Source organism: Sabethes cyaneus, chromosome 2, assembly GCF_943734655.1.
Source record: "Sabethes cyaneus chromosome 2, idSabCyanKW18_F2, whole genome shotgun sequence".
Classification (NCBI taxonomy): Eukaryota; Metazoa; Arthropoda; class Insecta; order Diptera; family Culicidae; genus Sabethes; species Sabethes cyaneus.
In genome coordinates this window covers 72201663-72216189 of record NC_071354.1, presented here as the reverse complement: position 1 = coordinate 72216189, position 14527 = coordinate 72201663, and the positions used below count along the sequence as shown (strand labels likewise).

Here is a 14527-nt window from a genome sequence, read left to right as displayed (position 1 = left end):
GAACTTCAGCAACGTACGCTCCTTACGGGGTGCGAATATTGAATCGAACCATCACCGAGCAGCAGTACATGTGCGCTTAATACTACTAAACACCTCGCGACAAAGCTGCCCTCATCGGTTAAACATTCAGCAATTAGGCAATCCGTGAGTTGCTGACAACTTCGCGCGCGTACCGGATGAACGGCCTTTCTCTGTGGAACTATTTGCTGCGACCCTCGAAGACGGACGGAGCAGAATACGCTCGACCGTCAATGAGGCCGTACCCGTGGTGCTAAGTAAAGAAACCTCGAGCGCACGCATTGATTAGTTTGACGAGGAATGCCAACAAGCGATGGGGAGGGAAAAAGAGCATGGAAAAACTATCTAAGCATTGTAACGAGGGAGAATTTGGCCATATAATGACCAGTGCGGAATGAGTTGATCACTATCCTGAAGAGGAAAACGCGCCTGAAGGAGGACAAAAATCGTGTAGAGTTAGAACAACTATTCCGGGCTAATGAGACGCGTAAGTTCTACGAGCTGCTGCTGCACGTGCTGCTCGAGCCAAAGATGCTGATACCTGAAGTTCTACGAGCAGGTGATTCTTCTCGTAAAGGATACACACCGAGACCTGATATATGAGGGACGAGGAGGAAAACCTTACCACAAACGAGCGCGATCTGCGCATCTCGGCGGCGAAGGAGACTGAAGGAGACGCAACGGATGTTAACCTAGGAATACCAACAAACGATATCAGCGTGGCGGCTCTCAATCTTGATCGGTCAGCTGGTCAGCTGAAGAATAATAGAGCCGCCGGAAAGGACCGGCTCTCGGCGGAATTGTAACAACTGTGCTACTAGGGTCGGGAGAAAAAGCTCTGCCAGGAAGAGCAGGAATATTCAGAGTTGGAGCGGCCGCATCATTCTTAGGAAACGCGAAATTTCTACCAGAAACTAATTGGATCCCACAAAGGCTTTGTGCAGCGAACCGAAATGTGTCGGGATAAGAATGGCAGTATTTTGACGGTCGATCGTAAGGTGACCGAGAGAGAGGTGGAAATAGCAATTCGATAAACATCTGAAGGGCGCCTAGGCGGAGAACCATGGCGGCGGGGAAGGCGATTTCGCCGGTGCAACAAACGGGGAAGTGGTGTCAGCCCCAACGACAGGCGAAGTCAAGGAGGCCATCATGCAGCTAAAGAAAAATAAATCGGTTGGAAAAGATGGCATTTCGTGTTTTTCGACCAATTCCTAAACCTTTGTTATAATATAACAAAGGTAAAACAAATTAAAATTGTACAGACCAAACAAAGATGGCAAAGAACCGCATTAAAAAATTCAACCCTGAAAAAACACGACTAACATCTCTCCGGCGAGTTTCAGATCATGGCGAATCTAACGCAACACCACTATGACCGGTGTTCGACAGAGAAGGAGAGTGTGACAGGGGGATAGAGAGTAATGACAGATGAGCGAAAGGATCATTCGTGGATAGACCGATCAAGAGGCAGGATCGTCGTTGCCTGTCCTCTCACTAGTATCGAAAACGTTTCTCGATGGTGCAAGACCACGAGTGCAATTTAGTCCACGTGTATTGTCGGCGAATTTAATAGATTTCGCGTGTGTTAAAAAGCTGCTCTGAAGAGGATTACGACGCATCGTGAAACGACGAAGTCCTCTGGCCGTCAAGCGGTTCCCTGTGATATTACACTACGGTGGAATCGTAGAAAATCTTCGCCATCTTGTAACCCGTTTGGAATCGGCGTTTGACCGCTGGTTATGCTAGTGCCCTGTTCGTATGCCAAGGCCGTTCGGAGAAAAAAACCACCGTCTAGAAGGCCGAGTCCCTGTTACGTGCTACAGAGGAGTACTTCATAGCGTTACAGCAGCGTGGTACAAATCAGCGGGTTCCCGCATATATATGCATTCGTCCCGGGAATCTTGTCCCGGCAGAGTAAGCAGATTTCAATCACGTGTCATCGGTGACAACAAAGGTGCTGGTGGCCGACGAGTTACGCCATCGTCGAGTCACACGTGTTCGTCGGAAGGAACGAACGTTTCGGAGCCCTATGTCTTCACTGAGCCCTATGTCTGTCTGGCATGTGTACTTGATAATTTGTCTGCTTGATAGTCCGAGGTAAGTTTCTGAGAAGTCAGTCTCCTCCAGTACATTGGTGGGTAGCCGACCCTGTAACCAAGAGTCCGACCGATCCAGTCGTTAGTTATACCAGGAAGCTGATCTTACTGATCCAATGTACGGTAATTGGGATACAGTGCTGTGTTCGGATTTCGGGTGGGCTAAAAATTGACTATGTGTAGAAATCAACGCAAAGGAAAAATTCGTATGTTTATTTTTCATATTTCATTACGTAAAATATGATTTTTTATCAGATATTACATTCTGTATGAGAAAAAAAAACTTATTAAGCAGGGATGGTCCAATCACTTCGACTCAATTTTGACTCGTTTGACAGTACCGTTTGAGCCAAGCAAAATTTGAAAAAGTTAGAGGTACTTTGGGACATTTGTAGAGCAAGTTATATTGCTGAATAAAGTTTGGCTGTGTATTTTGTATTTACGGTGCTACAATTAAGTATCAGCAAGTAATTTCTAGTATTAGCTAGTAATTTCCAGGAAAATATTGAATCAAAGTTTTGGTTTGCGAAGTTCTCTACGTATGAAGGAGATGAAGGTTAACCATGGCTCTAAGTTTGATAGACGTAGTAAATGTTGCACAATTAATTTTGATTAGGAGTGGAGTTTTTTTAACTGCTGCAAAATAACCAATTAAGAGTGTTGATACAGTCATTCCCAAAATGCGTAACTATTCCAAGTCTTCGGTCATCTGGCGTTGTAATTAGTTATTCACATACATACTAGCTGTGCTGACTGTTAAATTCGTCGCTACCACTCTATTCAAACTAGCGTGGCGAGAAGCCAAAATGCGTTCAAGGTCACCGACCCTAGTGGCGACTCCGGCCGCAGCGTTGCGTGACTGCAACAACGGTAGAAAAAAAAGTCACTTTGATGTTCGAACCATTCGGCCGGACGACGACGACGACGACGGGCGAACTACGTTTCTCGCCTGCACATGTCGCCAAATTGTCCCATTAGGAATCAATTCGAACGACAAAATTTGCGCCACAAGTGTCGCACAAAAGTGTCAGATAATCTAATCAAAAGCTCATCCATTTCGCCAACACTCCTATAAATCATCCAAGCCAGTCTGGGTCACGTATATACTCTGGAACCCCGGAGGGTAGTTTTTGTTGTGGCGCACAGCACAGAGAGAATTCTCATTTTTTTGCTTGAAAAGGAAAAATATTAGATAACCCTAACCCTAGTCTGCATACAAGTGATAAGTCAGTCAGTGCCAGTGGATTTGGATCTCAGCTCAAGCAGAAGCAGTTCTACTGAATTAGCTAGGATTAAATTAGACTATTGTTCCCTTTCAGTGAGGCAAGTCAGTGGACGCTTGTACAGAGTGTAATGCAAATCATATACATTTACGTTGTTGGAAAGAAACGCGCCATTACCTCCGCCGCTGGAGTTACGGCTCAAATGATCGCTGAGCTGGTGTCGGGACAAATTTGTATCTTACACACGAGCAAAACATATCCAGAATGGTAAAACGATACATGAGAGAACCGTTCGGAACAATAGTTGCATGGTTTGGCATTGATGTACAGGTCGAGTTAACGGGTATAAATTCGTTTCGGACCGGGAAAGCAACCGCAAATAATTGTTTACTTTAAGGTTTTATTTTTTTGTAGGAAAACCAATTATCCGAACCAGTTGAGACTTTTCATTGTCCGTTTGAGGCAGACAGGAAGAACTAATTAGCTAGAGTTTGAATTTTATTTTGATAAAAAATTATACCTTCATGTCTCTACTTCATATCACCTTTTTTTTGTTGCGAAAATCATGAAACGGTAGTTAGTTCTCAACATACCTATGTTGATTACTAGTGATAATAGAGCTAGTTTTAATAATAAGGAATACGTTGAATGATATTGAATTTTTTTAACTATAATCATTAGGTTAATTAGGGCCTTAATTGGTTCCCGACCTAAACAGCACGAAACTACGGTGAATAAATAAAAAAATTTCAAGCACATGGTAAATTGATTATTTCCCAGGCTAACGAGGAAACGATTGTGTAGAATTGCAAATTAGGTCCGTTTTTCCTTTTGTTTTTACAAACATACCACAGTGTCAGGTTTCATTTCACGATAAAATCCGTTCATTTTACCGTTCAATCTGGTTGAATTCATTTTGAATTGTTTTCCCCGGAATTCGCTTCTATTCGTGCTGTGCATTTTCTTTGCTTGCGATAGCTGAAGGGAAAATAGTCCTTTCTTTGATTAGGTATATGTATTTGCTTTCCGCGAAAGGTTGATGCATTTTTTACCACCTTTCGATGGCTGAACTCAGCAAACAGAAAACTGAGAGCTCAGACAGTGTTAGTCCTACTTTAATTTCACTGGGTAAGTTTAGCCCGTTCGTTCTAGAATTGATTGCGAAACCTATAATAGGTGAATTTGCTGAATTGCGGTTCGATTCAGACAACCGAGCGATATGGGATTTATACATAAGGTTGAATGAATCATTATCTGAGGGGCTTTTAACTTAGTAATGCAGCGAGATTTATGCAAGTGATTGAGCTATTGTGAGTGTGACTATTTAAGGTAATTATCAATTGTTCCAAGAATTACTTGAAATTTTTTTAAACTGGCATTAGCAATTAGTGAACTTCTTGTCTACCAAGAATCACACAACAAAACATTTTAGATAAAAATACAAGCAGATTTTCTCAGAAATTCAGGAAAAATATTATCTGTAAAATGTTTTCCTCAAAATTTTTCGCAGTGGTGGAACTCCAGAAAATCTCAAAAATTTTCATGATACAATTTTCTCATTTGTCAATATAAGTGACAAAAATATCACGATAACGTTTTTTGTAGTTTCAGCGGTATGACGGAAAGGAAAACACAATTTTCCTTAACATTTACCCGCTGTAGAAATTCATATCTCATCTGGTAACAAGGATTTTTGTATCAAATCTTATACAGGAGCACCGTTCCCCCAATCCAGTCCGCCAATCCAGAATTGTATAGATTGTTTTTGGGAATTTTTCATAATTATCGTACAAAACAGAACGTAGGATCTTAGAATTTGTAAAAACTTTTAACCTCGTTGAGTTGAATGAAATGAAAAATGAATGAAGACAATATTCACAAAACTGAAGGGCTTCTATTTTCATCATCGCTATTTTAAAAATTCATCACTTTGAAATCAAACGTCGTAGAACAAACGTTTTTGTAAGCATGTAAGCAAATTTTATATGCAAATTTTATTTTCCATGACGGTATGCACACACTGCTGGACAGTTACAATCTCCATTTTTTACGGCAACTCAACGGAATGCTCGATTTGTGTTTCGTCTGTAATCCTAATTACGCACCTCGGCTTACCACTGCTTCACATCCTCTCATGAAGACTGTCTATCGTTATTTCGCCTTACACCTGACGCTTGAAGTGAGTAAACATTTCGGGAAATGTCTGTAACATAGTGGATATCCCGCTGGTTTCTTGCTACGTCCGGTATTCCACAAGGCAGCCATCTCGGCCAGTCATCTTCGTGCTATACTTCAACGATGTGGACTTTTTGCTAGGCTTTCAGTAGAAGACGCCATGTTATTGCAACAACAAGAAAGTTTTTCCAGATGGCGCAACGAAAATGGAATAATGCTCAACATTAGCAAGTGTTCGTTTGTATCGTTCTCTAGGGAAAAAACAGCTAATACTTTTCGGCTATCGTCTCGGTGGTAAATTGATTAGTGCTGCATCAAGGACTTGGGGGTCTTCCTTGCCTCACAGCTCACCGACAAGCAGCTTATCGACTACGTCGTTGCTAAAGCATCCCGCAATCTGGGACTGATCATGAAAACGGCGAATAACATCATTGATATAGATATATTTATAGAACTTGTTGATTCTTTTCAGTCAAAATCAAAAACTATTGATTTGGTGTGACGTTTCTGTTACTGTTTTCCTTCGGCCATAATCAGACGTAATAACGCATCAATTCTGCATCATCACTCACCGAAAAGAATCAACAAGTTCTAATAATATTAGTGTCACGGTGATCTAAATAAGCAAATAATTGATATACATTCCTTGAAGAATTTGTGTAGCGCGCTTGTCCGTAAAGCGGTAGAATATTGCTCGGCGGTCTAGAATCTCATTATCTCAACGGCGTTAATCGTTTACAGAAAATACAACGCAAATTCGTTCGATTCGCCCTGCCATGTAACAACTCATTCCAGCTACCAAGATACGTAGCGCGCTGGACACCCTCGAAACCAGGAGAAATCTGTGCCTAGCAATCCTTGTAGCTGATATCCTGATGGCGTGGGCCGATTGTCCATGGTTTCTCAACCGTAGTAGTCTACGAGTTTAACCGCGACCTCTTCGTAGCAGAATATTCTTCCAAATGCCGTTTCATCGGACAAATTATGCAGCAAACAGGGCCATCCTTGGGCTTCAACAAGTCTTCAGCTAAGTACCAGCATAGTGCCGAGTATGCTCGTGCTATATCAAGAACTTGCACTCGGTCCTGGGCTACTCGTCGCCAATTCGTTGAGCGTCTCGACACTCGCCGGTTGGCTTCGGTGGAGTTCTCGAAGAGAACAGATTTTACTGCACAATCGTCTGGCATCTTTGTAACGTGGCCGGCCCACTGTACTTGTCCGACTTATGCCGTTGTGTCATCACCGTTAGTAGTCACTGTCCGTGGGAGGCAAACGTTGCTTTCTCTGGAGCCCCACACCTACGATACCTACCTACCTACCTACCTACCATTCTACCATATTTTTGGTTTTCCACGCATTGATTTGTAACCCTATCTTCCTCGCCTCCGTTTTTGTCTGGCGTAGATTACCTCCGCCATCCTAAGGATTCTATAGTAATGATTTTGAAGTCGCCTGCGAAGGCTAGGAGATCGCTACTCCCGACATTTCTAGAAGATATGTCGGAGAGTAAAAATTTGATCCGTAGCAGCGCTGGTCCCTAAAAAGCCAACCCGGTACTGCCCTACGAATTCTCTTGACGACGAATTGGGAATTGACGACGTAACAAAATCTGAGAGAGCACCTTGAGGTGATTGACCAGCGTAATGCTGCGGTAATTACATCAAACTGGCAGATCGCCTAATTGATACAAGGGATGGGACAAACCACACCTTCCAGAGCGAAATAAGGCGCTATATCCTTGACCAGTTGCAGCCTGGCTTCTGGTCTGAATGCCATTAGTTCATCCCTGAGGGCCCGGTGTATCACTCAACCTTTATTAGCACAGATACTCCCAACGACTGTAAATAAATCATTATCTATGTATATGGGAAGCGTTTGGTACGGGAGGTCCTCGCTTTTTTCCTTCTCCTTGATTTCAAGGAGTTTAATGGAATTAGGTATTTTTTTTGGTTCCACTTGATTCCTTGGAATTCTCTCTGCGGTACATGCTGCGCAGTAGGCCTGGCCGTTGACAAGAAAAATGATTGATTCAAGTAATTCAAGAATTGGCTGCGTTAGTGTGATATTAGATTATATTAGATGGGACAAACCACACCTTCCATCGATTCCTTCGGTAGTTTCCCCTCCTCCCAAATCCTTGAAATTATCAAGTGAAGTGCCGTTGCAAGCGGTTCTCGGTCAGTTGTGTAGATTTCTGTCGGAGTTGGTCCGTTCGGCAGCTCTATTATTTTTAGTTGGCCGATTTCTCGCCGAATTTCTTCGAGATTCGGAGCCATCGCGCCGATGCCGTTTGATAGGCACTCCTAGGTTAACTTCCGTTGCGTCTCCTTCTGTTATATCGCCTATGCGCGTCGAAGAACTGCTTCCAGTTGTCGACCACCTCGCGCTCATTTGTGCACAGATTTCTCTTCTCGTCCCTTTTAAATCAAGCTTCGATGTGTATCCTTTTCGATATTGATTCACTTTCTGATCTCTAGGGTTAGCCAGGAGCGGATTCAAGAGCTAAGAAACAAGGAATTCCAACAGAAGCACCAATAAATCCATCTTATTCAAAATCATTCTGGTGCATGACTAAAGTCTAGGCGATGGAAAGCTGCTGGTTGCTCCAAGTGGTGAAACGGACGCATTGAGTTACCTCCAACTCCAACAACTCCAACTAAGGTCGTATGCTGACAGGAAAGGAGGGCACTTTCGAGCTTCGTTGGCTCTCCGTCACCACGCCGTCAAGCCGTCACCACGAAAACTACTAAAGCACGGAACGAAGAATAAGAAAATTTTTACTGGAACAGTCTGAATAGACCCACGCGACGAAACAGGACTATGGATTGGAAACTCGGGACGTGGAACTGCCGATCTCTCAACTTTCAAGGGAGTACTCGAGTGCTCTCCGACGTATTGAAGAGCCGCAAGTTCGACGTCGTAGCGCTGCAGGAGGTGTGCTGGAAGAGCTCAACGGTACGTACGTTCAGAGATGGACATACCATTTACCGGAGCTGCGGCAACACACACGAGCTGGGTACAGCTTTTATAGTGATGAGCGAGATGCGGAAATGGATGATTGGGTGGTGGCCAATCAATCCTCGAATGTGCAAGTTGAGAATCAAGGATCGATTCTTCAATATAAGCATCATCAACGCGCACAGCCCTCACCTCAGAAGTACCGATGACGACAAGGATGAATTCTGCACGCAGTTGGAGAGTGAATACGATCGCTGCCCAAAACATGATATCAAGATCGTCATCGGGGATTTCAATGCTCAGGTCGGCCAGGAGGAGGAATACAAACCGGTAATTGGAAGGTTCAGTGCACACCAGCGAACCAATGAAATGGGCCTAAGACTTATCGGCTTTGCCGCCTCAACAATATGGCCGTACGCAGTACCTTTTTCCAGCACAGAATCCATCACAAGTACACCTGGAGGTCACCAAATCAGACAGAATCACAGATCGACCACGTTTTGATCGACAGTCGGCACTTCTCAGACATTATCGACGTCAGATCCTATCGAAGCGCTAACGTTGACTCGGACCACTATCTAGTGATGGTTAAGATGCGCTCAAGACTCTCCGTTGTAAACAACATTCGGTACCGACGACAGCCTTGGTTAGATCTCGCGCGGCTGAACCATACGTCACCGCAACGCTGCCGGAAGAGGACGAGCTGGACGAAGCCCCTCTCGAGGACTGTTGAAACTCTATCAAAACAGCCATCAGCAGTGTAGCGGAGAGCTCCATCGGGCATGTGACCCGGAATCAGCGGAACGATTGGTTTGACGATGAATGTAGGAGGGTGATGCATGAGGAGAAGGCTGCGCGGGCAGCCAAGATGCACAGTGCCACACGTCAGAACGTGGAAAGACACAAACAGAAGAAGATGCAGCGAAACCAAATCTTTCGGGAGAAAAAGCGCTACCTGAAAGAGCTGCAATATGCAGAGTTGAAGCATCTGCATCGTTCTCAGGAAACGCGAAAGTTCTACCAGAAACTGAACGGATCCCGCAAAGGCTTTGTGCCGCGAGCCGAGATGTGTCGGGATAAGACTGGCAGTATTCTGACGGACGATCGTGACCGATAGGTGGAAGCAGCACTTCGACGAACACCTGAATGGCGCCCAGGCGGAAACCCATGGCGGCGGGAAAGCGATTTCGACGGTGCAACAAACGGGGAAGAGGTGCCAGCCCCAACGATAGGCGAAGTTAAGGAGGCCATCATGCAGCTAAAGAACAACAAGTCAGCTGTAAAAGATAGCATCGCAGCGGAGCTTATTAAAATGGGACTAGAAAAGCTGGCCGTTTGTCTACACCGACTAATTGATAGAATTTGGGATACGGAACAGCAACCGGAGGAGAGGAAAGATGGGGTTATCTGCCCGATCTATAAAAAGGGCGACAATTTGTACTGTGAGAACTATCGAACGATCACCGTTCTCAATGCCGCCTATAAAGTGCTGTCCCAAATCATTCTCCGCCGTCTATCACCAATTGCGAATAAATTTGTGAGAACTTATCAAGCCGGCTTTGTCGAAGGTCGGTCTACAACGGATTAAATATTTACACTGCGGCAAATCCTCCAAAAGGGCCGTGAATGCAGAGTTCCCACGCATCATTTGTTCGTTGACTTCAAAGCCGCATATGATACCATCGACCGGAAAGAGCTATGGAAAATCATGGACGAGAACAGCTTCCCCAGGAAGCTCATCAAACTGATTAAATCTACGATGGATGGTACACAGTGCTGTGTTCCGATTTCGGGTGGATTGTCAAGTTCATTCGAATCGCACAGAGGGCTTTGTCAAGGTTATGGTCTTTCATGCCTGCTGTTCAACATAGCATTACAAGGTGTTATCAACCGAGCGGATATCAACACGCTGGGCACGATTTTCAACAAATCTAGTCAATTCGTTTGCTTTGCCGATGACATGGATATTATCGGCAGAACATCTGTGGCGGTGGCTGAACAGTACACCAGACTAAAGCGCGAAGCAGAAAAGATTGGGTTAAAGGTAAATTCGTCTAAAACAAAGTACATGCTGGCCAGCGGAACCGAGGCAGAATGACATCGCTTGGGCAGTAGTATATTGATCGACGGCGATGAATTTGAGGTAGTCGATGAATTTGTCTACCTTGGCTCACTGGTAACGGCGGACAATCATGTCAGCCGTGAGATTTGGAGGCGTATTGTCAACGGAAGTCGTGGTTACTATGGGCTCCACAAGCAATTGCGGTCGAGCAGACTAAGTCCCCGTACAAAGTGCACCCTGTACAAGACGCTTATTACACCGGTTGTTCTCAACGGGCATGAAACATGGACAATGCTCGAGGAGGACCTGCGAGTGTTCTGAGTTTTCGAACGACGAGTGCTAAGAACGACCTTCGGTGGCGTACGGGAGAGCGGAGTTTGGAGGCGGAGGATGAACCATGAACTCGCACAGCTCTATGTCGAACCCAGTAGCCAGAAGGTGGCTAAAGCTGGACGAATACGATGGGCAGGGCATGTTGCAAGAATGCCGGACAACTACCCTGCAAAGATGGTGTTCACCTCAAATCCGGTAGGAACAAGACGACCAGGAGCGCAGCGAGCAAGATGGTTAGACCAGGTGGAGCGAGATCTGGCGGAGAGTACTCGGTGTCCGAGGAATTGGAGAGCGGTAGTTCTCAACCGAGTTACATGGAGAAACTTTGTTCAACAGGCTTTGTCTTAGGACGGCAAGCCACCTAAGTAGGTAAGTAAGTAAGTATGGGAAGCGTTTGGTACAGGAGGTCTACGCTTTTTTCTTTCCCCTTGATTTTAAGAAGTTGAATGAAATTAGGCATTATTTCTGTTTCCACTTGATTCCATGTAATTCTCTCTGCAATACATGCTGCGCAGTTGGTTTGGCCGTTGACTATAAAAATGATTGATTCAAGTATCGTCATTTTCCAGGATGCTTTCAATTCAAGAATTGGTTGCGTTAGTATGGGATTAGATTAGAACTAGAATATATTATTAACTGAGAGAGAGGAACCAGCTGGGATTGTTTTTGTGCATCGAACTGTCAGCGCGAACCTGGCACGATCCTGGCGCGAACCGGGTACGAACTGTCGCTGTAAACCAGACTAGCTTGGTTGAATAAAACAGTGGAAGTATTTAGTTGCCATGAAATTTCGAACTCCTTACAAACCCGAGCATGCTGACTCGGTTTAAATGGTACAATTTGAATTTTATGCATTAAAAGTGAGAGGAAGAAAACAAAAACAATCAGTCTGTCACTGAGCTGGCTTCTCTCTCTCAGATTATTAACAATTGAAAAGAAACCAAAACGCTTTAGTATTGCAACGTAGTTGTTTACATAGTCTTAAAACAAACTAAGTTGAAAAAAAAATCCAAACATTACAACAAAGATGACAATCAAAACTTTGATACAAAACACTTAACATGTAAAATACTGTAAAGAAAACAAAAGAAACATGAAAATACACATGAATTTAGTCAAAAAATTCTGTATTGCAAATGAGAAAATACGATTCGCAAGCTGGACTATGTGACTCAATCAACGAAATCAGTTTGCATAATATAATATAAACATAAAGCAATCTCTAGCATCTGCAGTGCCCGATAACGTGTCGACTTTAATTGATGTTGAAAAAGAAAAAATATTACCGCTAATTAATAGCACAATCTATCTTATCTATCAATTTGAGTGCAAATGTTACGCTAAAATGATGAACAGGTATTTGGCACTGCAAAAATGAACTTCCAACGCAATATACTTCATTTAATGGTGTTTGACACTACGGAGGTGTCTGCCGTTCCTAGACCAACCAAAGGAAAGCCTAGGGGGCCTTCTAGATTCCGCTCCTCAGATTCGAAACACCACATTCTTCAATTTTTATTTGACAAATTTTGCAGCCAGCTGCCAGAACACAGAATAACTACAGGACTAATGATACGATAGTATCTGTTCCAAGACCAAATGCTTCAGTGTCAGTATTGTGCCCAAACTGCATGAATGTTTACTCAACTGTTGATAGCGTTGGGCGGAATCGTTAGATATAATATTAATACTTCCATATTGACTTATTTGTAGGGTTATGACGAAATTGGTTAATTTCAGCGTCTATCGCGTACTTTTAATGTTGCTTGAATGTTTATCAGTGTGAATTTAGTGATTTTGCGTGGGAAATTCTATATAAAAGCTATGATACTAAGAACTGTGAAGTTAGTCAAACATTTTTTACTTAATTCTACATTGGTAATCATGCGATATGTATTCTGACTACGGTTAATTACTTCTTATATTTAGTGCTAAATGAATGTTGAAGCACTAAGAGTAATGCTACATGATATACAGAATTTTTGGAAAGTTCAAGCACATTCAACTGAAAAATTCACCTTCAAATAAATTTGTAAAGCACTAAGATTCACCCAACAACCATTTTTGTTTAAAAGTAGTTTGTTCGACTATTGCATTGCCCGTGGAACAAGTGCTTGATAAGTTAATATTCTACAACAAAAATGTTCCTTGAGCAATTTTCTTCCCTTTTTTTTGCGGATATGCTGAAGTATTTAAAAGAAGATATCTGGACTGCACTTAATATAGTAAATAATTAAGCAAATAGTTTTAAACACTAAATCAAGATCAGGCACTTTGCTTGATAGCAGGTATTCTGATCTTAAATTCGTAATGTGAAAGTCATAACTACAAAAATTGTTACATTAAGAACCCCTTAAAAAGAATTTATAAAAAAGGAAAAACCTCATATTGTTTAGAGTAATCTATAACAAACAAAGTATATGCTGGCCAGCGGCAATGTGATATATACAGGTGAGAATCTCTGAAAAACGTGTATCACACAAATTGAATATATACCACCAGATGCACCCTCTCGAAGTGTATTTCCTTAATCAAGGGGTTCATAAACTTTGGTGAAAGAAAGAAGTTACGTGTCGTACGTGATTCGCTGTGTGCAACAGCGTTTACCTGCATCAATTTTGCTTTCATCGTTTTTATCAACCAAAGTAAAAGGAAGACTAATCAATAACAATCGAGCATCATTACGTTTCGGATACCGAAATGGTATATAACAATACGACCATGTACGGGTTCACATTTTCCGTTATAATGGGTGGTTTCAGTAACCCCGACTCGAATTTTTTTTGCTGTCGAAAATAGAACTATATGCACGGAGTAATCAAATTAGTCATTTCCATGCTGGTCCCTGATTAAGATTGATGCACATAAGTTACACATAAGTGTCTCCACTCCACGTGTTTTTTTACTACATTATCAACACTTTCGTTCACCGTACGCGTGGCTTTCCTCAGGAAATAGGATTTCAGTTTGGTAAAGTGATGAAACATATGAGATAGATTTACTCACTCATTCAAAGAATCGATTGTATCGTATGCACTCGGTAAAGCAAACCTACCTTTCACGCTTGAACAGTATAGTGTCTCAGGTAAAAGAACGGAAGAAAGATAATTTTCGAGACTGCAAACAACGGTATTTTGAAGGCACTGGCTCCCACGAACCAACCAAAAGCACTAAACTAAACAGTGTATAATAGATAAATATATTCCACAACTTTGCCGGTCAAATTGCACACGTATACTGACTCTGGAGGATCGCATATATCGAACCAAAGCGACTCTCCCGACGGTTGTTTGCCAGCGCCTAGCGCTCTCCGCGTGTTATGCTGGCAGTCACCACACGGCATGCATCGACAACTGCCAGTCGAATTCCGATGCTGCTCTCACCCACCGTGACACATGCGGCTTATTTACACCCATTGCGAGAGTGGAAGTAAACATAAATATGCGGCACAAGGGGAGATAAAAGTAGACGTATCCGTACGATTTTTTTTTGCATGGTACAACATAGATAGATACATAGAGGCGACCCTGTTTAGTATTCGTGAGCATTCTTCTGCGACGAAACGTGCGATAAACGACAGTGAAGCAATGTATCAATCTACTTCTTAAGGGGGCATAGTACTTTTTCAACTTAAAAAAATCGAATTTTTTTTTATTGATTAT

General features: G+C 42.9%; 1 protein-coding gene across 1 annotated transcript in view; it reads right to left on the bottom strand.

Annotated features, from left to right (window-relative positions):
* Positions 1-14104, bottom strand: part of LOC128733952 (Y+L amino acid transporter 2) — a 35810-nt gene extending 21706 nt beyond the window's left edge. The window contains exon 1 of the mRNA XM_053827860.1: positions 13921-14104. The gene's annotated coding sequence lies outside the window, so the exon portion shown is untranslated. The remainder of the gene's footprint in view (positions 1-13920) is intronic.
* Between the last annotated feature and the right edge of the window lie 423 nt (positions 14105-14527).